Raw genomic sequence first — 24,439 nt, forward strand, 5'->3', positions numbered from 1 at the left:
GTTTGATGCTTTCCAAGAATACTAACCAGCAGAATCAACAAGCATTATTCCACTTATGGAAAGGTTTTATGATCCTACATTAGGTATGTAATATGTTACTTCTTTCTATCTTCACACTATTTCTTTGGATTAATGAAATATCACCATTTTGCAGTTTAACTCCCTAATCGTCTATTGTTTTCGTTATATTCTTTTTATTTATTGTTTTCTTTTTCAGGGGAAGTTCTTCTAGATGGAGTGAACATTAAGAACCTGAAACTGGAATGGATAATGAGCCAAATTGGTTTAGTCACTCAAGAGCCTACATTACTAAGCTTAAGTATCAGGGACAATATCGCCTATGGGAGAGATGCCACATCACTTCAAATTAAAGATGCAGCTAAAACAGCTCATGCACATACATTCATCAGCTCACTTGAAAAAGGATACGATACATAGGTAACTAAAAACCAAAAGAGTATACGAAATTACAATTTTACCCTTTTAACCTAATGAGAAAACATGTGTTGCTTTCAGGTAGGTAGGGCTGGTTTATCTTTAACAGAAGAACATAAGATAAGACTTTCGGTTGCAAGGGCAGTGCTTTCGAATCCTTGTATTCTTCTTCTTGATGAGGTGACAGGTGGACTTGATTTTGAAGCTGAAAGATCTATTCAAGAGGATTTGGATTTGTTAATGTTGGGTTGTTCAACCATTATAATTGCTAGAAGGATTTCGTTAATTAAAAATGCTGATTTTATAGCTGTGATGCATAAAGGTCAGTTAATGGAGATCGGGACACATGATGAACTTATAGCTTCAGCTGGGTTGTATGTAGAGCTTTTAAGATGTGAAGAAGCAACTAAACTACCAAAAAGGTAAATCCAGATGCTCTTAAACTCTTATATTAGAGCAAATAAATTACAAAGTTATAGTTTACTTCTTATGAGTAATTTTACTTTATGAAAAAACAATTAATGAGTTTATTTCATATCATTTTAGTATGCCTGCAAGAACCCACAACGAGACCTCAACATTCCAAATCGAAAAAGATTCCACCTTACAAGAACCATCATTTCCCAAATTTACCAAATCACCCTCACTTCAGCGAGCCTCCAACCTACACACAAAAAGATCTCCAGATTCCAATTATAACTCACACGGATCTCCAAAAAAAACAGTTGAAAATGGAAAAGAAAAACTAATAGCTAGTGAAGTGAATAAAAGAATGGGCTCAGATTTAAATAACAAATTGGGATATAAGTGTCATATAACTCTTAAGTTCAAAATAGTGAAATGATTAGATTAGATTATATTTATTATTTCAGTGGGAATAGAAAGTATGTAACATTTTAGGTCCCAATATATGATAGATATTGAATAAGAAGAATATGGGTGAGCACCTGCTTCTCAAGATCCTTAACCCTCATCTCTGCATCCTGACAACTTTCTTCAGCAAACCTGAGCTGCACAATATAAATTCAACAATGAAGACCATATATATATATATATATATATATATATATATATATATATATAAACAAAGAATAACATAATTAGAACCCACCTTCTCAAGGACGTTGTCATTCTCTTCTTGTAGCATATCAAGTTGCATGAAATAGCACCAGTTAACGAATTGTACATCACTTAAGCTAAAACTGAAATTGAAGGGAACAAGAAAAGTAAAAATTTCTCAGATGGTGGCAAATGAAACGCTGAGGAGAGAAGGAGGCAATCAAGGAGTCACAGATGAAAACAAGATGAAAGATGGAAACCTAGGAGAAATTGAGAAATTGTTTGATATTTTGAGAGAGAGGGAGAGATAGAGATAGAGAGGGAGAGAGAGGGAAATGGAGAAATTGATCTCGAACCAGATGTATGAAAAAAAACCCTAATCGATTTGAATGTCCCTGCAAACCTCCGGTGATTCACGTTCAACCCCAATGCCTCTGAGAATAATCTGAAAAGTACGCCTTCGAATTTCGTGAATTGATTTGAGTACTCGATTTGAATGTCTCTGCAAACCTCCGGTAATTCCTCAGGCGACGGAGGTGACGGAGCCATAAATGAAAAGAAGGTGTCTCTCCAGTTCAAGGCGGGGGAACTATACAGATCGTAATTGCTGTTATACACTAGTGTACTTGAAAGATCCCTCGTGTAAAACCCTTTCTTCACCTCTTCATCTTGTTCGTGAAATCTACGAACTGCTGGAACCGCCTCATCCATAAGACTCACAGGAATCCCATGATTCACCACCTGAAAAATACCTAGGTTCGTGGCGGCTTCACGAATCATCTCCACCATCGATGCTCTATGGGTCGATTGAAGGTATATGACCGGAATCTTGACAGCAGCGGTGGATATTTTGGGAGTGGTGTCCCGTGGGTGGAAGAAGATGGGAGGGATTTTCCGAATTCAGGCATCGACGAGGCCTTTGACGCCTGTTTTTTTTGGTCGAAAGCTTTGAGCTCCGATTGTCGATGGTAGCTTGAGCTGACTCAAGCAATGGTGGCAGCCATTTTCGTGAAGATGATCGTGTTATATATGCGAAGGTATTCTCCAGAAATGTGTCTGAGGATCCTTGCAATTGTGGCCCTATGAATGTAAAGTGTTCGATTTCATGTGAGAAATGAAGCAATAGATATTGATCTATGTAGGATGTGGGTCGTTCTTTGAGGGATGAAAAAACCCTAGTTTCTTAGACTTTTTGAGGACCGGGTTTTCTAATTTTTAGATTCCCGCGAGGTATTAAGGAGGGGACAAGATGTATGATGAGATTTATAAGGAGTTCAGGAGTGGCGGAGAAGCGGACCGGAGATGAGAGAGAAGGAGGGAGAGGGGAGAAGATGAAAGATAGAAAGAAGGTAGAAGAAGGGTTTTCAAAATTTTGAGGATTTCGTTTCCCCGTCTACTAAACGCGCGTTTTCATTAAAATTATAAAGCGACAGGTATAGAGGGCGCGCCTTTAAAATAAAGCAGCATCCGTGTTTTTAATTTCTTTTCTTGAGACACATATTTAAGGGCACTTAATAATGCGTGACGTAAATCCTTAATTTTTTTTGAAGAGATAACACTTTTTTATTGTCACTCTCTTTTGCGTAACATAAATCAGTGAGTGTCATAGTTTGCGCGTCGTAAAAGGGTCTTTTTCTTGTTGTGGAATTACACTTAATCTTATAAGTATAATCATACTTAACCTTAGTAAATCATGACGAATATCTTTGTTACTCTTGTGGTGGACTTGATCAACACACAAATTTGTGTACTCGATCTCCTAGTCCTTCACTTGACACTTTGTCAACGAATTAGTCTAATTTCCAAATATGAAATTTCTCATTCATCATGCAACCAAGTTGTATGATTCCAAGTTTCTGTCCAATTGAAACTTGGGAGATAAGAAACTTTCCCTATTTGGTAAATTCTTGACATTTCCACAAATAACATAATTAAGAAACAAATCAATTATTTCTAATAACAGAAACATTCAAACATCAATTTTTGCACGCCATTGCAAGGATAAATGTAAAATCAAAATCTATTTTATTGCGGAAAAATTTGTCCTTACAATGCAATTCAATGAAAAGCTATGTTAATACATATTTCTTAACAATCTATTCTAAATCTAAGTAGTAGCTCAAGAATCCAATCTTCAAGCAATACGATCGAAATCCATTTCTTCACGATTAGATTCTGCTCACTTCTTCCCTTAAGTTTCCTTTCCTTTCTTCAATCCTACAAAACATCAATTGTAATCTTATCACATCATGTATCAAGAATCTAGAATAGGAACTTAAAAGAGTTAGTTAATGGATTTTACCTAAAGCAGAGCCACACGTTTTGACTCTCCCATCTCTTAGATCTCTTAGGTAAATAGGGCAGCTTCGTCTCCAATCCCCCTTCACTTGGCAATAAAAGCAAATTGACTCTTTTGGAACAGCACATGGAACTACTTTTGACTTTGCCTTTCTCTTATGATCAAACCCTTCGATCATGGCATGCCTTTCGTTGCCTGTATCCATAAAGGTCTAGAAGGCAGATCCACCAATCAACTTTGCTTTTCCAGTGTGCCAAATCATTGCTGATTCAACAACAATAAGCATATAGGTGAGATCAATGAGGGTTACGTCATGGTTCATCATATAGTACTCTCTTACGAACTCACTATATGAGTTAGGAAGTGACTGAAGAACCCAGTCAACAGCCAGTTCCTCACATACAACAGATCCCAACATTCTTAACCTATCAATGTGTGACTTCATCTCTAGGATGTGTGCACACACTGACTTTCCTTCTTCATGTTTACTTGCCAAAAGGGCTTGAGTGAGTTTGAAATTTTCAATCTTTTGAACTTGTGGGTTAGGGAGAATAATAGGAGGAGGTGGAGGAAGTGAAGCATGATCTCGTGTTCCTCGATCGAATCGTGGAATATCATCTTCATGTGAAAAACTTGTTCCACGGGATTTGGGAAGACCATAGTTGTCATACTTTGACATCTACAAAACGGGAGAAAAATTAAATTCAAATTAGTTGATTGATTGAGTCCTTAATAAATCAACCAAATGAGATATTAAGGCGAGGACCCAACACAATACTCTACAACCTAGAAAAGGGATGCCGTAATCTAGTTGCATAATATTTGAAGGTAAGTGAATGACGATTCACTAATTTCCACCATGAAAAATGAAAAAGAAATTTAAGTTTTAAATCTATTGAAAATTCCTAGATCTTTTGAGATTCATTGAACTTTTCAATGGCATGTTTAAATCTCGATATGCCCCTCTAGTTTGTGACTGGGATACCGAGGATCACAAAACGGGTGTGAATAACCATGCAGACTTACATGGTACCCCCACATGTTACAGTCACCTATTCGATGTGCCGGTTAACCACACACGCTCCACCGAACTATGACAAACATTGAGTCACCCTTTGATACCTTTGCTTAGAACCATTTAGTGTGCCGGTTAACCACACACGCTCCACTAACGTCTTTGCAAGGGCACAAAGTGTAATTTCATGGAATTACATCAATTCACGTAACCAAGATTGGGAATTTGTAAAAGCTTTTAGTTACTTTTGTACTTTATTATACTTATAATGGAAGGTTTCTATCCTATCCTACCCGTTCGGATAACGACCATCCACTAGTCAAGAGTGCGGTGGGTAAGAGTGGATACCCATTCAATCACCATTTTATAGGCAATTTCCTTAAACACCCATTATAGACAAGCTTCGTGAATGAGGCCTACTAACGGTAAGACTGACTTTTACTCATACATTTATATTAGACTTTTAATGTTATATATAGTATAAGGTGTATTTTACACTTTTAAAATACTAGGTGGTCAAATTTAATAATTATACTCTTTAATTAATTAATAAAACCATAAGGGTGTGATTTGAACTTTTTAAAACAATACTAGGGTTTTAGAAATTAACATTTCTAAATTAAACTTTTAATCAACTTTTAAATTCCAAAACTTGAGGGCAAGTTTTGAAACATTTCAAAACATTAGGGTTTCAACTATTTAAATTTCAAAACAAAACCTTTAAGTTCAAATTTAAACCATAAAACTTACATGGGCACAAATGAAACTTTTTCACAACACAAGGATCAAATAACAAATAATAGAAATTAAACAATTAATTTTATCATTATCTATATTTGACCTAATTTCAATTTCTTGCAAGATAAGTTACCCAATTAATACAAATAATCAATCTTTAATCATATAAGGAAGTTATCATCTAATCAATTGGTAATTATCTTGTGTTTTGGCAAGGATAATCTTTTAGAAACATTAAAAATCGTATTTTATAAGTTTAAAACAAATATGGTAATTATCCTTAAGCAAAACAACAATAAAATCCAAAATTCCCTCTGTTTGACGCTCCGACTCGCCGAGTCACACATTGGAACTCGCCGAGTAGGGCAGACTCGCCGAGTCCATGTAGTGACTCGCCGAGTCAGTTCGAACAGAAGGCCAAAATTCGATTTTCAGTTAATAATTCAACATAGCATCACATACAACTGAAACCAATCAAGGATCTGATACCACTGATGGGTTTTAGCCAAAAGAACATCCTATGTGCTCATGCAAACCCTAATGCTTGGATCTAGGTTTCTCTATTGTACATGCAATGTATCCAAGACTTACAATCTTAGATCTAACATATTATAAACTGAAATTAGGGTTTAGAGAATTACCTTTGATTGTTATATAGCAATAACAATCACATATCCTCCTTGTAATGACTTTAGAAAGCTTAGAGTCACAACTGTCACTCCTCTAATGGCTCACAAACACCAAGAGCAAGAGGATGAAGAATAAGGAGAGAGGAGGCTGCCCAACACGTCCAGAAACCCTAGTGGAACTCTTAGCCACGTTTTTGGGGCTTAAGGGTACTATATATACATGTAGGCTATTAGGGTTTTCAACTAGGAAACCCTAATCTGACTGCTTAAGCCCTAAGCAGCCCATGGACCCTTTTAGAATAACCCTTGGACGATTTCTAATGGGTTTCCCCATAGAATTCGTCCAACCTATTATTCCAAGGTAATCCATAGCCCAAATGCAATTATCTTATAATTACAGTCCCAGTCCCGTAAGTTTAATTAATCTCTTTTAGCCACAAAATTAATTATCAATTAATTCTTGACAAATATTAATTAAACAATATGATTTCTCCTTTAATATATTATTCTCATAATATATTAATAAATCATAATTAATCTTCTCTCTCCATAATTCATCCTATCAAGTTGCTTTGGTGAAGGCAACCCAAAAGGACCATGCACCATCGGGTCAAGTTCATACCAAAATAGTTATAGACTTAGACACTAATCCAACAAACCCCTTGGGGAAATCAACTACCGTTTTGAAAAACCTTTGAACGTCAAACATCCATTCAATCTGCTTTATAACTTGCATTTTGAATTCAACAGAGGCTTCCGGGGTTTCAAGGGCAACTTTCATGAGGCTTTTCAGAAACAAATTTGAACAATGATGTTTTTGACTTAATTGAAAATTTTGTCTCTCTTATGAACCTTCAATCCAGTAAATGGTTCCTAATTCAAGAGTATCAGTAACTCCCAATTCCTTTTCTTCAATTCCTTCGAGACTTGGATCCATCTCCATAAAACGATCAAGAAGGACCAAAGAGTTTATCTTAGAGTCAAAAAATGCTATTTTGAGGGTAATTCATTGGAGATAGGTTCTGATTGGAATAAGAGCATTTCTGGTAGTCTTTTTTGAAAGGATCCTTTGATTTAGCTCATTGGCAATGCACAAAAGGTCAGCAGGGTTTGCAATGGGGAGGTCAGCTTCTATGAGATAGTATTCTTGATCATTTGATCTTTAAAGGTCATAGGAGTAATAGGAAGCTCCTTTAAATGAACGAGATTTGAAGCTTTTGACCTTGATAATAACTATTTTTAACCATTCCATGCCATAGATTTTCTGCTGATGTTTAGCATAAAAGTTCTACAACCTCTTCCTTTCATCATATAGAGGTTCATTGTTTGACTTGAAGGAAGTCAGAGGAGGGAAAATGGGAAATAAGTTTCCATTTGGAGAGATAGGGAGGTCCCATTCATATTCATAGATTAAAGGAGCATCAAAGGATTCATAAGGAGCAATATCACTGTCTTCAATTACTTTGATCAAAGATTTCCAGGGAAGGAACAAGGGATCCAATATAATATCTTCAGAAGGAGAAGAATGAAAGATTTTCTCATTGTTGAGTTGTTCTTGAAGGATTGCAACGACCAAATGATCTGGGTGTTCTTGTTTTAGCTTATTTTGTATTTTAGTCTCTTCATCTTCATCATCTATTTTGAAGATGGGTTTAGATGGAGGAACAACTTCTTCTTCATTTAATTACTTTCCAAGATCTTTGGGAGAGGTTTCTTTAAGATGTGATTTTGGAGATGGTGTTTTGTCACACCCCCGAACCAGACGGCGGAAACGTCCGAGGGCTAGTGTGACTATCAATTGAAATATCATCACAATGAATATACATGAACAACACATTTATCACCAACATTACATAGTACAACTGCCATTGTTCACATCAAGTATATTGTTTAAATATTACATATCTGTAGCATAAATTGTTTGAGAGTCACAAAACATAACATCCTAATACCTGGTAACTTTCTTCAGCTTATCTGTTACCTGAGAATACAAGTTGTTTTGAAAACGGTCAACATATATAATGTTGGTGAGTTCATAAGCATGTTTGACATAAATTGGTTTGTATTGTTTGTAAAACCTAGAAAATCCGATATTTTTTGTAACAAAAGCTGTTTACGAAAAAGATGTGATGATCCCATAAGTATATATGTATGTGATTTCAAAACATGTAAGGAATGACTTTCATAATTGTTCATTGTATTGTAGTTGTTGTATGTAGAAGTGAATAATGTCGTTCCCCGGAAAACCCGATGTTTTCCAATTTAAATAGTATGGTAGTTTTGTATTATTGTATAAATCACTTTGCATCTTCATAGTGTATGGATATGATTTCCCATGAATGATGATATGGTAATGGATCTCTATGTGAGTCGTTATAACCATGCATAATAATGACTATTTCGCCTGTCTTGGCATTTTTACAAACACCGGTTTTGAATTAAGATTTTGTCACCCTAGACTGGACGAGTCTAACTGTAGCGAACAACTCAGGTGTGGGGGAGTCACCCCCGTATAGATCTATACACAAACTCTCGCCCTCCCTCTAGGAGACTCTGGTTATAACTATAGGCTACGACCAACACTTATTGGTGCCAACCGATAATTCTCATTAAATCCCTATTATTACCTCATGAATTTGAATAGCATTGGTTACAACCTGTTTGATGTTTACATGAATATGAATAAAGCCTAACAAACACAACAAAGGACAACTATGGCCCACTAATCATGTATGTTATTACAGACTGACGAGTATGTGATGGATACGTCAACCCGTTAAGCATATAATTGATTTGGACCATACTAGCAATGCCAATGGGCCACTAAGGCCCAATACCATTTAAAGCCATTGAGGGTCCATTAGACAAGTAATTGGGCCATCGGAAGCCCAATAAACATGTATCATTTATGTTAGGCCCAATAGTCATGTTAATGAGTCACGAAGGCCCAATAAGCATGATTAGAAGTATTAAAGCCCAACCGATATAATATTTACTTGTTTTGTATAGTATTAATGTCGTAAGGTTTGTTTCACAAGAATTTTTTAAATCGAAAAGTCGCCACATTCGCCAAATTGTTTTATAACGATATTTAGATTCATAAAAAAAAATATATATTTTTCTATTTAAATCCATAAGTTATTAAAATTATGTATTTTGACCCAATTATTTTAATATTAACATAATTGACCCAGAAATAATTGTTTGACCAATTCAGCCCCTTTTCTAGTAAGAAGGACAAAATTTTACCCCTTTTTATGAAAAATGACATTTTAGGTCCTTAGATTATGTTTCTTGACATTTTCGGCCCAAACACTCATTTAAAACATGTTTTCAGCCCAAAATAAGGTTATGGACAGTTTCAACCCTTTATTTAAAAAGACTTACACTTGTAGTCTAAATTTGCGCAATTTTTACAATTTTAGCCCCAAATCCAAAAACTTTGCATTTTTAGTCCTATTTGGTAAGAAAGACATTTCAGCCCCTGAAATTTTTTTATTTATGTTTTTAACTCATATTTTGATAAACTTTCAATTTTAGTCCCTTAAGTTTCATATTTTTCGCAAATTGGGCCTAAAAGCCGAAAAACCCAAACTTTAGCCCATTAGGCTAAAATTTACACTTTTAGTCCTTTAAAAACTATGATTTTCATAATAACTCATATTTCAAGTGATTTGACCCTTTTGACCCTTATAAAAACCGTAAATGACATCATTTCCTCTATCTTTTGCTTATTTGTCAAAAATGGTTCATAAATAGAATTTGTGTTTTGTTTTACTTAGTTTGAACTTGTATAATACTTTTGCCTTGATAATAATATGTATAAGATATATTAGGTCACATATTTCCTTAACAAGGTTAAGAATCTCGAATAGATCAAGTTTCTAACACATATTCATCAAATAAATTCAAGAAATCACACATATCATACAAAAACACATGGATCTAAACATTTTACTTGTATTCTCCCCCATAAATCATGTAAAAACCAAAAACAAGGGGTATGAACTCACCTTTGCTTTGTTTTTTTGGTTTTGAAGAAGAAGTGGAAGAATTTTTGGTCTTAGTACACCTTTGATGTAGATCTCGAATTTAGGAAGATTTCTAGGAGTATGGACACCAAAAACTTTGTTTAAAAGAATGATCTAACAAGAGAGTGAAGTTATGAAGCTTGGATTTGTAAGGACTTACCAAAAGTGATGATTATATTGTAAAAATCCTCTTGAGACACAAGCAAAACCTTGAGAATTTTTGGAGGAAGAAGGAGGATGATTTAGAGATGTTTGGAGAGACTTTGGTGTAATGTGTGTGTGTGTTTGAGGCTTACGGCCAAGAAGAAGAAGGAGAAGGGAAGAGAAATAGATGAAGTGATGGATGCATGGGGAGGAGAGAAATCTAGCATGGATATCCAAGATGTAAAAATGATGTGTCTTCCTCCCATAACTCCACATTTTTCTTTTATTTTTTTTCTCATTAGCCCTAGTTGGGCTATAAGAGAGGGAAAGGAGTCATTTTGGGCCCATGCTCGAATTTATGAGGCTCAAATAAAATTTTTTGGCCCATTGTGCCTCTAGGGTGTCTCACAGCCCAATTAACTTAAAAGAATAGGTTTTATGGCCCATAATAATCAAATTAGGTTAGTTATGGCCCAATAAGGCCCATTAGGGTAAATCATTTCATTTTAGATTCATTATGGCCCAAAATGTTAATTTTTAGGAAAGTGGGTGCAATTAGGGCCCATTTAAGGGTCCTAAGCACAAAATAGTAAAATTGGAAGCTTATTGGCCCATTAGGCCCAATAAGGAAATCCTAGTCCATAATGAACTTAAACAGGGATTTTTACGGTTTCCAATATTTTGTTGACCATTTGAAGTGTTTGCATAGAGTGTTTGATGGAATTTTGTTGTCATTGAATAAACATCATGCATGTTTTCAAGTTTTAGTCACAAATGTCATCATTGTTAATGTTTACAAAAGCATTAGAATTCCTAGTTGTGACATGTTTTTCTTGGAGGAGACTTCAGAGGACTGATATCTTTAGGAGAAGCTGATGGAGTGGGAGGCTTCTTAGAAGTGTTCTCATCATCATATAAGGAGAGAACAACAGCTCCTTCGGGTATCTTCTTCTCATCAACATCCTTAGGAGATTCATGGGGTTCTTTATGAGGTTCTTCTCCCCATTTCGTGAATGAAGGCCCAACCTCGTTCATGAGCTCAGATTTAAGTTCATCAAGCTTGGAGAACAATTTGAGGAAGGATTGAGTGACGTTCTTCGAAAGAGCATCAACACCTGTGTTGATCTCAACAGTATCAAGGAAGACACCAATATTTCATATATATTCATTTGGTTTTTGAGATTCTTCACATGGCCACTTTGTCATAAGCGGGATGTCATTAGAGAGTTTGGAGCAGACACTTGTCACGACCAAAGTGTTGTTATTATATTGATGGAGATCTCGGCGAAGTCTCTCGATCTTAGCACTGTGTTTTTTTCCCATAGTTTCAAAGACAGTTTCCAAAGTAGTTTTAACAGAAGCTTTGTGATCTTAAAGTTCCTTGGAGAGATTATTGAGAGTAGTAGTGATGGAGGTTTAGAAATCTTCAAGACGCCTGAGGCGAGAATCTGCCTGAACAGAGGATTCAGAAAGAACCTTATGAAGAGCTTTTTTTAAGATCTTATGCGGTTGTTGGTGAAGCTACTGGAGGAATTAGAGCCGAGGGTGGATTGGCAAGATGTTCTAAGAGAAGATCTACTTTAGCTTCAAGAATCTTGATGTTAACTGAAGAATGTACAGAACCAACTATGTACTTATGTTCTTTTGAAGGAAGATTGGTGGAATTTGATGAAGACACATTTAGTTCTATTGGAGGCTTTTGTGACGTAGCGGTATTGGGTGGAGGGCGAGGCTTGACAAATATATTGGTCACTACTCTGATGGATTCTGAGACATATTCATCAGAATCATCTCCAAAAGCATTATCCCTTGAGATGAGCTTCCTTCCTATTAATGTTTCTGATGATGTCTTCAAGGTGGTAGAAGTCTTTGGTGGTGATGGAGGAGCTCCTAAGGCTTGATTCTTCAGTAGTTGTTCTGTTAGGGATTTGATTATGTTGCTTTCTTGTTCTTCTTTTAGTTTTTCTTCTAGAACTTTTCTTTCAGCAGCTTCCAGTTCCTTCCTTCGATTTTCATTACTCTCCATCAGATCGCGTAGAGCTTTCCTCTATAGTCCAACTGTTTTTTCAATGCTTTGTCTTTCTTTTTCCTCTTTCTCTCTTAACTCCTCCCGTTAAATTTTGGTAGCAATGACTTTAGATCTATCCGAAGTTCCTGAAAGATCAGGAGACTTTACCATGTTAGATGGATCAGAGGAAAATTTGTCTGTCATAATATGTTGGTTAATTTTGAACACATACACACACCGACCAACCATTCCTTAGAACTTTCTTCAAGCGTAGATAGATACCGAGGTCTATATCTAGCTACACTCGCAAAATGGTTTTTATGATAGTCTGGAAATGATTTCTTATGGATATATCCATAGTTTTGGCAGCATAAGTTGTATCCAATGCAAAGGCTTCATAAGTGCAGTGTGTCCAGAAAAGAATAAGATATTATCTTATGAATAACAAGAATTTTTACCTAAGGAAGTGTCTTTTTGGGGATGAGTGGATGAAGTGTTTCCATCACCCTTTTGAGAGGGAGTGGCTATGGAAGTGAACTTAACCCCTTAACTTTTGAGACGTCTTCTCTTTGAGGAGACGAATGGATGGATTTAGGTTCCTCTGACCAGACAGACAATCTGTTATCACCCTTGACTGTTGGGAGTCCGTGGTGTGTGATAGGATGCGCCTTTTGGGAGGTGGGTAGGTATATTTGAATCCTTGCATTTCTTCTAATCTTTCTTCTTCTTTGGAATCATCTTAATTTTCCGTGGTGTGGTGGCGACTTTGGAAGCCACAAATACACTAGAACATATATCGGCTCAATTAAGCATCAAAGATCGCATTGGATTGTCCCAAAAAACACTAGCAAACTAGGTCTCAACACAAAAATATAACAATTTTTAACTAGATTTCAAAATTAGACCGTTATTTCAAGTCTTTATAGTTTTAATTTTTTTTAATCCTAGTCATTTTTATCTTTTAAATCAACTTGCTTCCATTCCTAAATTCGACCCCCTACCACACACTTAATTTATGCAATGTTCCTATTGCAAGCTTAACATAATTAAAGAAGATAAAAGTAAAGAGGGAGAAACTGGAACAGACTCCCTTGGGATAGAAGTGGCGAGATTGAAATTCATTTGTGGTTCGAAAGCTTGAACATCTCATTAATATATGGAAACCGAACCCTCTGCTTGTGAATGTGCCTGATAAATATATCCTAAAGAACCATCTTCGAAAAGTGTGCTGAATTAGGCCACGACATGGGAAGCATATGCCACATTGTGGAGGTGAGTTTGATAGAGTCTGATCACGAAAATAACAAATGCCACGACGTGGCATAGTGATGGCCACATCGTGGTTACTGGGAGGTTTTGAAAGTAGTTTATGCTCCAATTTCTTTTGGAAATTCTTCACTTCATGACACAAATGCAAAAAAAAATTTAAATCTTCATTATCTCTTGAACTATCCACTAACTGTTTCAATAATGACAAGCACCCCACACTTATTGAAAGATGTGGCTCTTGATTGCAATCTTTGAACACCTCTCGGCTTCTTCCAATTAAGCTCCTTTGTTGCTTTCACTTCTTTTAATACTACAAAATGGGAATTAGAACTTGGAAAAACACATCATCATTTGGTTAAATGAAAATAAAAATTTATAAAAGAAAACAAAAACTAAAAATAAAAACTAAAAGAAAATGAAAAATCTATAGAATGTCGGGTTGCCTCTCGATAAACGCTTCTCTATGAGGATTCTTGAGCTAGAATCCTTTCTATTTTACGTTTTTGCAGTTGGGAGTCGGGGTCCCTCTTCTCATTTTGTTCCTTCCACCTTCTTTTGTAAGACTTAACTCTCCTTATATATGCCTTCTTCGTGTTTTCCTTCTTCTTTTTGTTGGCGCTTTCCTTGTGTTTACGTTTCAATCCTTTTCTTTGTCCATCTATCTTTACCTTCTTTTCCTTTTCTACTTCCATATTCTCAATGATCGGATCTTTGATGTCTTATTCCATCTCCCCGTTACTCAGTTCCCCATCAAAAAAGTTTCCTTCATTTCCTACCTTTGGTGTAGTGAACACGAATACTTCAAAGGTCATTGGAATTGAAGCTTGAGGTTTTGTGGTCTTAACATCCTTTTGATTTTGTGGTATCTTCTACACTTTTATCTCATCCTCCATCATTTTCTCTATTTCTTCTAACTCATTAACTCCTTCTCATTTTACTTGTTCTCCATTACCCCATCTAAATCATCTATTTCATTCATAGATTGGCTTTGACTTTCTCATTGGTTCATCCCAAATTTATTTCTTCATTTTCCATTGTAAGTGTAAGCTTAGAGTCACGGATGTCAAGAAGGGCTCGCATAGGGATAAAAAATGGTCGTCCCAAAATTATGGGAAGGTCCTTGTCTTCTAATGCTCTTCAATTTTGGCAACCCAATCTTCGTGTAAAAGGAATAAGAAATTAAATTAATGCTCTCTCCTGAATCAGCTATAGCATTTATAATAGTGGAATTGCTGAATTCACAAGGTAAGGTTAACCGGCCTGAATCTGCAGAATATAGTTCATTTAGCACGATGGTGGATGCTTTTTCCAACTCCTTCCGATCTATCATTACATCTTCAGAAAATTTTGGAAGTTTAGCCATGGATTTGAAGAATGGGGCATTGATCAAGGGAGATAGCACTTGTTCCATAAACTTTTTCTGCTCCGGCTTCAGTGGGTTTCACATGGACCGAGTGGGATAAGGAAGCGGAGTTGCAATGTATATTTCTATAACGTGAGATTGTGGTTTTGGATCAAGATTTGTAGGTGGATAGAAGGGATTGCCTTCCGCACTTTCGTATACCAAATACGAATTGAGAAGTGACTTTGTACAAAAGTACATTGTACCATCAGTCAATCAAATTTCTCCTATCCATTTTGAACTTGATTTTGTACCAACTAAACCTAAGCCAATATAGCGTCTTGCCTTCGCAATATCGAAGGAGAAATGTTGTCAATGCTTTCATAGATGCCATACAACCATCCCTTCCCCTCCTAGTCCAAGAAGAGCTCCCCTTCCTTCCAGGCCCTAAAAACCTTGCTTCCTAAGCATACTGATAAAGAATTAGCAAAGTCGTCTCCCTCCTCCTAAAAGAGAGAAGCGGGCTAACCCAAGAGATAACCGCTCATTTACGATTTTGGTCAATTGACCCAATTGAGTTTCAATGTTTGTTATCACATCTTGTTGGTTTCTTATCGTAGCATCAGTCACATCATGTCTTTTCTCAAAAACACGGATGCAAAGCGTGTAAGCATCTACTCGAACTCATATTTGTTTTCGACCAGTGGTTGTTCTTTTGGATACAAGCCTCAACGGGTTTGCCTAAACTTTTCTTCCTTAGCCTTCTTGTATTCGTCATAAGGAAACCATTCCTTCTTAGTCTTCCTCCAGTCTTCATCATATTTATCTCCACTCAAGTAACATACTTGAGCTTTCCGATTCCCATTCTCATCCAACCTACAATCCTTAGTCAAATACGGCCCATTGTAATTATCACGTCCCACTTGTATTGCGTGTATAGATTGATTCATCTTTGTCATTCTTCGGTCCATATTCTCTAGTTTCTCCATCATAGCAACCAAGTTCTCAATTCCTCCATCTCCGCCTACTTTGCCTCTTGTAATGTCTTCACATGGATTGTGTTATTCATGTGAATGCTTTGCAAACTCTTATATTAAAGCTTTAGTGGTAGCTATATCCTTTTTCATCATTGGTCCTTGAGAATCAAGAAGTTGCCTCATGGTTATGTTTATACCATCATAGAAAATAGACACTTCTTGTTGAGCATTTAGATCATGTTGAGGACAATTCCTAAGAAATCCTTTGTATCTCTCCCAAGCTTCATATAAGGAATTGCCATCATTTTGTTGGAAGCTAGCAATCTTCTTTTTGAGTTTGGCTATCTTTAAAGGAGGAATAAATTTCTCAATGAATGCTTCATGAAGGTTGGTCTAGGTTCTAATTGTTCCATTTGCAAATGACTTCAATCATGGTTTGCATCTCCAATAAATGTTACCAGAAGCATCCTGAGTAGTACTGTAACACCGTGAATTTTCAAAATAATTTTTCGCAAATTATAAAAACATTTCTCATTAAACTTTCATAAAAACATTAAGTTCAAATCCCAATTCACATCATACAAAATCCCAAGATCATAAATATATCAAAAATCCCATGCATGTGTACAGATCAAACCGACGCCTTCCCACGGTCATCGCTAGTACCTGAAACAACAACACTAACACTGTAAGCACAAAGCTTAGTGAGTTCCCCAAAATACCACATAAACATATATTAGCCACTCGAGGCTATAACTCTATGGGTCCGTGCACCCAAGCTCTGTGAAGCCTCAGGTTCTAACTCTGGGAACCTTCCGGTTCCAACTCTATAAACATGCACAACATAAATCACATAGACATCATGCAGTACAACACATAGCATACACATAACATACACATACTCTGACACATAACTCTGATTACCTACTCAAGGTAAAGTATAGTGAGAAGACTCACCTCGTGTATCTCGATAACTCGCGAATCCTGGAAATCACTCGTGCTCGATCCTCTGAGCTATAATCCTCCTATAACATCATATATCTCTTAATTAACACTTTTACCACTAAGGCTGACTACCCCTATCAAGTCAACTCTGGTCAACGGTCAACGGTCAACTTTGACTGGACTCGGCGAGTGCACTAGTGCGACTCGGAGAGTCTATACATATTCACCAACTCTCTAGGATTATCTTTTGACACGTCAAGTACTCCCCTGACTCGACGGGTTCCACCTCGCATGAATCGCGGGGCTACCACGACTCGACTCGCCGAGTCTCAAGAACAACTCGGTGAGTCCCAGCTCGACTCAGTCCAACTGTCAACCCTCACTAACTCTCCCTGACTCACTGAGTCGACCCTTAACTCGTCAGGACCACTCGCTGAGTGGTTAAGGACAATCTTCATGCTACTCGCCGAGTCTGTTCTTCAGACTCGGCGAGTCCATGCCATGCATCAGCTCAAACTAGTTTCTAAGGTCAGATCCGCACCATCCACTCATAGATCTGGCCCTCCTAAGCTTATTCATCACGTAAAGTCCATATCTTGGTTACCATACAACACCTACAAGGCTCTTTTTGGAGAAATAACCTCTAAAATGGCAACCCTAGCCTCCAACCCAAAAGGGAGGACATAAAGCATGACATTAGGGACTCTCTGGACCTACTAAGGTCCAGATCTAAGCACCATAACCCCATGGGACCTCTCACACTTCCAATACAAAGCAAATAAGGCATGAGGAAACCCTATATTTGACCAAATCAACAAAAATACGGAAATGAGCTCTGAATGATACCTCAAGAAGCCTCCTCAGATGAAATGAAAGAAGATCCCAGTTCCCCAAATCTTCTAGCTTGACTTTCCTCGTCCTTTCTTGCAAAAACACACAAATTTGGTGAACAATAGCCTCTTATCTCACTCACACGAATCCCTCAGCTGCTTTGGTGCTCTGAAGACCCAGGTAGCCGCAATGAAGGGCCATAAGGTCCTTTAAATAAGGCTTAGGACCGGGAATTTAGGGTTTCATTAAACAGCGAGGACTCGCCGAGTCCATTCCTTGGACTCGTCGAGTCCGGGCGCGAACCCGCGTTCTGAACCGCGATCCTACTCGGCGAGTTTGAGCTCCAACTCACCGAGTCCCCTCACAAAACTCCAAAAATATAAGCATAAAAGATACCTGGAGATCCGGGCTGTTACAATTCTCGCCACTAGAACTAGAGTTCGCCCTCGAAGTCTCGCTCTGCAAATAGCTCCAGATGCTGCTCACGCATCTCACTCTGGCTCCCAGGTCATCTCCGATCCCCTCCGATGCTGCCACTGAACCAACACCAGGGGTACTTCCTTGTTCCTCAAAACCTTGTTTTTCCGATCTCTGATGGCCACTGGTCTCTCGGCATAATTCAGGCTAGCATCCACCTGAATATCCTCTAATGGAACCACTGCCGACTCATCGACTATACACTTCCTCAACTGCGACACATGAAAAGTGTCATGAATCTGCCCCAACTCTGCTGGCAAATCCAAATGATAGGCGACTCGGCCTACCCTCGCGATCACACGGAATGGACCAATATACCGGGGCCCTAACTTGCCCCTCTTCCTGAATCGAATCACTCCTTTCCAAGGAGAGACCTTCAGGAGAACAAAGTCGCCGACCTGAAACTCAAGCTCGGACCGGCGCCTGTCTGCATAACTCTTCTGTCGGCTCTGAGCGGTCAACAACCTCTGTCTGACCTGCTGAATCTGCTCTGTCGTCTAAAGCACGATCTCTGTACTGCCCATCACCCGCTGACCGACCTCTCCCCAACAAATAGGGGTCCGACACCTCCTCCCATACAACAGCTCAAAGGGTGGCATACCAATGCTCGAATGATGGCTGTTGTTGTAGGAAAACTCTGCCAAGGGTAAATACGCATCCCAGCTACCCCCGAAATCCAACACACACGCCCGGAGCATGTCCTCAAGCGTCTGAATCGTCCGCTCACTCTGACCGTCTGACTGGGGATGATATGCGGTACTAAAATGCAGTCTAGTACCCAACTCCTCATGAAATTTCTTCCAGAATCTGGAAGTGAAGCGCACATCACGGTCCGAAACAATCGAGATCGGCACCCCATGCCGAGACACCACTTCCCTCACATACACCTCCGCCAATTTCTCTGCTGAAGAACTCTCACTGATGGCAAGGAAGTGAGCGCTCTTCGTCAACTTGTCCACAATCACCCAAATTGCGTCAACTCCTCTAGTAGTCCTCGGCAATTTGGTGATGAAATCCATAGTGATCTGTTCCCACTTCCACTCGGGAACCTCCAATGGCTGCAACTTGCCATGCGGCCTCTGATGCTCGGCCTTAACCCTACGGCAGGTCAAGCACCTCTCAACAAGCCACGCAACATCCCTCTTCATACAGGGCCACCAATACTCTTTTCTCAAATCCAAATACATCTTAGTGGCCCCCGGATGGATCGAAAATTTCGACCGATGAGCCTCCTCCATCAAAGTGGTATGCGTTCCTCCCACAAACGGTACCCAGATACACCCTTGAAATGTCATAAGCCCCCGACCATCGGTAACGAACTCTGAAACCAAACCAACAACCCGTTCCCTCTTCTACATCTCAGGTTGCACAGCCTCAGCCTGTGCCCCACGAATGGCGTCCAATACCGGAGCTATCATGGTCAATCTCAAACATACATCCCACAGTGGAGTGCTCTCCGCCCTGCGGCTCAACGCATCGGCTACCACATTAGCCTTGCCTGGGTGGTATAGGATCTCACAATCATAATCGTTGACCACATCCAACCACCTTCTCTGACGCATATTTAGGTTGGGCCGATCCATCAAATACTTCAAACTCTTATGGTCCGTGTATATCGTACACCGAACCCCATACAAGTAGTGACGCCAAATCTTGAGGGCGAACACCACTGCCCCCAACTCTAGATCATGGGTGGGATATCTCGTCTCATGAGGCTTCAGCTGCCTCGATGCATACGCTATCACATGCCCCCTCTGCATCAGCACCGCTCCCAAACCCAAAATCGATGCATCACAGTATACCACAAAGTCCTCCATCCCTTCCGGGAGAGCTAACACCGGGGCTTCGCACAACCTCTGGTGAAGTGTCTCAAAGGAGGCCTGCTGCTCGGGGCCCCATGAAAAAGCAACACCCTTCCGGTTCAATCTGGTGAGTGGCACTGCGATCTTAGAGAAATCCGTGATAAACCTCCGATAATACCCTGCCAACCCTAGGAAACTCCTGATCTCGGAGGGCGACTTCGGCACCTCCCAACTCATCACTGCCTCAACTTTGGCCGGATCGACCAATATCCCTTCCTGGTTAACGAGATGTCCTAAGAACTGAACCTCCCGCAACCAGAAATCACACTTGGAGATTTTGGCATAAAGCCTCTCCGATCTCAGGACTCCGAGAACCTCTCTCAGATGCTCCTCATGCTGCTCTCTAGATCTCGAATATACCAGTATGTCGTCGATAAACACAATCACCGACCGATCCAACATCGGCCTACACACTCGGTTCATGAGATCCATGAACACTGCCGGGGCATTGGTGAGCCCAAAAGGCATCACCACAAACTCATAATGTCCATAACGCATCCTGAATGCTGTCTTCTGGACGTCCTCATCCCGCACCCTCACCTGATGATATCCAGACCTCAAATCGATCTTGGAGAACCAAGATGCTCCCTGCAACTGATCGAACAAATCGTCGATCCTCGGCAACGGGTAACGGTTCTTGACCGTCAGCTTGTTCAACTCCCGGTAATCAATACACATCCGGTGTGAACCATCCTTCTTCTTGACAAACAGGATAGGCGCTCCCCACGGCGAGCTGCTCGGCCGAATAAACCCCTTCCCCAGTAGCTCCTGAAGCTGTGAGGATAACTCTTGCATCTCTGGAGGTGCAAGGCGATAAGGCACCTTAGCGACAGGCGCAGCCCCTGGAACCAAATCGATACTGAACTCCACTTGCCTCACAGGAGGCACACCCGGCAACTCCTCGGGAAAAACATGCGGGAACTCACGCACCACCGGAACCTCCTCAACTGAACTCGGCCTCTCGGAAGCCACTCGCGTATCCATCACATACGCCACAAAACCCTTACAACCCTGCTATAGACACTGCCTTGCTCTAGCGGCCGAACAAAACGCTGTTCCTGATCGTGTACCCTCGCCGTATACCAAAAGAACTTCCCCACTAGGGTCTCGTATGGTCACCAACTGTCGCTCACAGTCAATAACCGCACCCAATCTGCTCAACCAATCCATGCCCACAATGACAGAGACATCACCCATAGCAATAGGAACCAGATCAATCGGGAACTCAACACCGAAAATCTCAACTACGCAACCTCGGAGAACCTCCGTGGCATATATCACCCTCTCATCAGCTATGGAAACTCTCAGAGGCCGACTCAACGCCTCACGACTAACACTGATATGCTGACTAAAAGCCAAAGATACAAAAGACCGACTCGCACCCGAGTCAAATAGCACCAAGGCAGGTATAGAATTCACAAGAAAAGTACCTACGCATAACATAACATAAGCATAATATCACAGCATCAAAATAAATACATGAAAGGATACATACCAGCCACGACATCGGGCGCTGCGCGGACCTCCTCTGCGGTCAGCTGAAAGGCTCTCCCTCGTGCCCTCGGCGCCTCGGCCTTCATCGGCTGACTCTCTGTAGCTCTGATGGCGGCAGGGGCAGATCCCTGAGGTGCTCCCTGAGGTGACCCTCACAACTACAGACACTCTGCCTTCCGGTGTCTGGTCTGATTGCAGTGGAAGCACACTGCAAACCCTTTGGGGAAATCCTTGGCCATATGCCCCTCCTTGCCACATTTGTAGCAAGATCCCTCTCTGCAGACTCCATCGTGACCCTTGCCACACTTCCCATAAGTGCGGCCCTTCTGACTCCCTGGTTTGGGATCAGCGGGCTTGGCCCGCTTGGCTGCCGGCTAAGACTGTGTCGGTCGCCGATCCCTCCCCTGAGACTCCGCATCCTCCCTGGCCTGAGTCTCCAGCTCAATCTCCGTCTTCCGGGCATTTGCCTGAAGCTCAGCAAATGTCCGGTACGAGGAGTTTGCCGCGAACTCCCGAATGTCTCGCCTCAAAACACTCAAATATCGGCTCATGCGTGCTTGCTCAGTGGACACGTGCTCAGGGCAGAACATCGCCCTTTCATGGAACATCCTGGTGATCGTTGTAACTGACTCAATACCCTGCTTGAGGGTCAGAAACTCCTGTGCCAACCGCTCCCTCTCCACCTGGGAAACATACTCATCTCGGAACATGACAGTGAACCTCTCCCAGGTCACTGCCGCAAGCTCAGCAGGCGTATAATGCGTCGTCACAAACTTCCACCAGTCCTTCGCTCCCAAGCGAAGCTGGTTCAGCGCGAATCGAACCTTCAAATGCTCAGGAGATAAGCAAGTGAAGAAGCACCCCTCTATATCAGATATCCATCTCATAGCTGCCACCGGATCCCGGGTCCCATCAAACTCTGGTGGTTTTGTGTTGCTGAACTCCCGGAATAGCAACGCATCGCCACCTTGCGGCCTCGCGGCAGCAATCGCTGCGGTGGCCGCTGCAACAATAGCCTCAGAAAGAGCGGCATAACGCTCGTCGAAGGTCTCAATCAGCGTGGTCTTAATAGACCCGAACATCTCTGGTATCTCTGCCTTGATGGCCGCAGCCACCTCCTCGTGGATGATCCGGCGGATCTCCTCATCACTGGTATCACTGCTCTCAGGCATCAAACGTGTCCTCACCATGATCTACCTCTGAAATACAACATACGAAAAATTAGAACCCCTTCGAGCATACTCACACTCGACAACTCATTCCTCCTTGATCCTTGGTATTCCAAAGATTCTTACTTGGGCTGTACACCGCTCCGGTGCTTTCAGTAGTACGGGCCCAATACTACTGTCCACACCGTATCAGAATACATCCCAAGTCCTCCTCTTCGGATCCCAAATTCCAAGTACTCTATCATGCATAGATCACTCTCTAATAGATCTCTCATAAGCCCCTCGCTGCTACCTACTCACTCTCAAGCATCTCATAGCAGTTCACCTCTTCCTAGGCTAAGGCATCACAAAATTAGGCCACTCTAGTCCTAATAGGAATACCTAGCCTACTCTAACATGTGAATACATCGTATCAATATCAATAGCACATAACATGAGGGTATTTTGGGAAATCACCGTTCGGGCGCGGACTGATCGTACACACAACTCTGCTCTGCGTTTCTTTTCAAAATCTTTTACTCTTTTTGAAAATACTTCTCAAATCCTCAATTTGATTTCAAATACGCCCGAAGGAGTACTCGAATCCCTCAAACCAAGGCTCTGATACCAACCTGTAACACCGTGAATTTTCAAAATAATTTTTCGCAAATTATAAAAACATTTCTCATTAAATTTTCATAAAAACATTAAGTTTAAATCCCAATTCACATCATACAAAATCCCAAGATCATAAATATATCAAAAATCCCATGCGTGTGTACAGTTCAAGCCGGCGCCTTCCCACGGTCATCGCTAGTACCTGAAACAACACTAACACTGTAAGCACAAAGCTTAGTGAGTTCCCCAAAATACCACATAAACATATATTAGCCACTCGAGGCTATAACTCTATGGGTCCGTGCACCCAAGCTCTGTGAAGCCTCATGTTCTAACTCTAGGAACCTTCCGGTTCCAACTCTATAAACATGCACAACATAAATCACATAGACATCATGTAGTACAACACATAGCATACACATAACATACACATACTCTGACACATAACTCTGATTACCTACTCAAGGTAAAGTATAGTGAGAAGACTCACCTCGTGTATCTCGATAACTCGCGAATCCTGGAAATCACTCATGCTCGATCCTCCGATCTATAATCCTCCTATAACATCATATATCTCTTAATTAACACTTTTACCACTAAGGCTGACTACCCCTATCAAGTCAACTCTGGTCAACGGTCAACAGTCAACTTTGACCGGACTCGGCGAGTGCATTAGTGCGACTCAGCGAGTCTATACATATTCACCAACTCTCTAGGATTCTCTTTTGACACGTCGAGTACTCCCCTGACTCGACGGGTTCCACCTGGCATGAATCGCGGGGCTACCACGACTCGACTCGCCGAGTCTCAAGAACAACTCGGTGAGTCCCAGCTCAACTCAGTCCAACTGTCAACCCTCACTAACTCTCCCTGACTCACTGAGTCGACCCTTAACTCGTCAGGACCACTCGCTGAGTGGTTAAGGACAATCTTCATGCTACTCGCCGAGTCTGTTCTTCAGACTCGGCGAGTCCATGCCATGCATCAGCTCAAACTAGTTTCTAAGGTCAGATCCGCACCATCCACTCATAGATCTGGCCCTCCTAAGCTTATTCATCACGTAAAGTCCATATCTTGGTTACCATACAACACCTACAAGGCTCTTTTTGGAGAAATAA

The 24,439-nt window shown here is 40.4% G+C and overlaps 1 non-coding gene and 1 pseudogene across 1 annotated transcript; one reads left to right on the forward strand and one right to left on the reverse strand.

The window, feature by feature from the left end:
• Positions 1-1,331: 1,331 nt before the first annotated feature.
• LOC145095506 (1-aminocyclopropane-1-carboxylate oxidase homolog 1 pseudogene) lies at positions 1,332-2,283 on the reverse strand (annotated as a pseudogene).
• A 13,895-nt stretch (positions 2,284-16,178) lies between these two features.
• Positions 16,179-16,285, forward strand: LOC145096578 (small nucleolar RNA R71). The gene has a single exon (XR_013703953.1). It is a non-coding gene; the product is annotated as a small nucleolar RNA R71 (small nucleolar RNA).
• The last annotated feature ends 8,154 nt before the right edge of the window (positions 16,286-24,439 follow it).

The sequence above is a fragment of the Lactuca serriola genome, chromosome 3 (genome assembly GCF_051521515.1).
Source record: "Lactuca serriola cultivar US96UC23 chromosome 3, Lser_US96UC23_V15, whole genome shotgun sequence".
NCBI classification, from domain to species: Eukaryota; Viridiplantae; Streptophyta; class Magnoliopsida; order Asterales; family Asteraceae; genus Lactuca; species Lactuca serriola.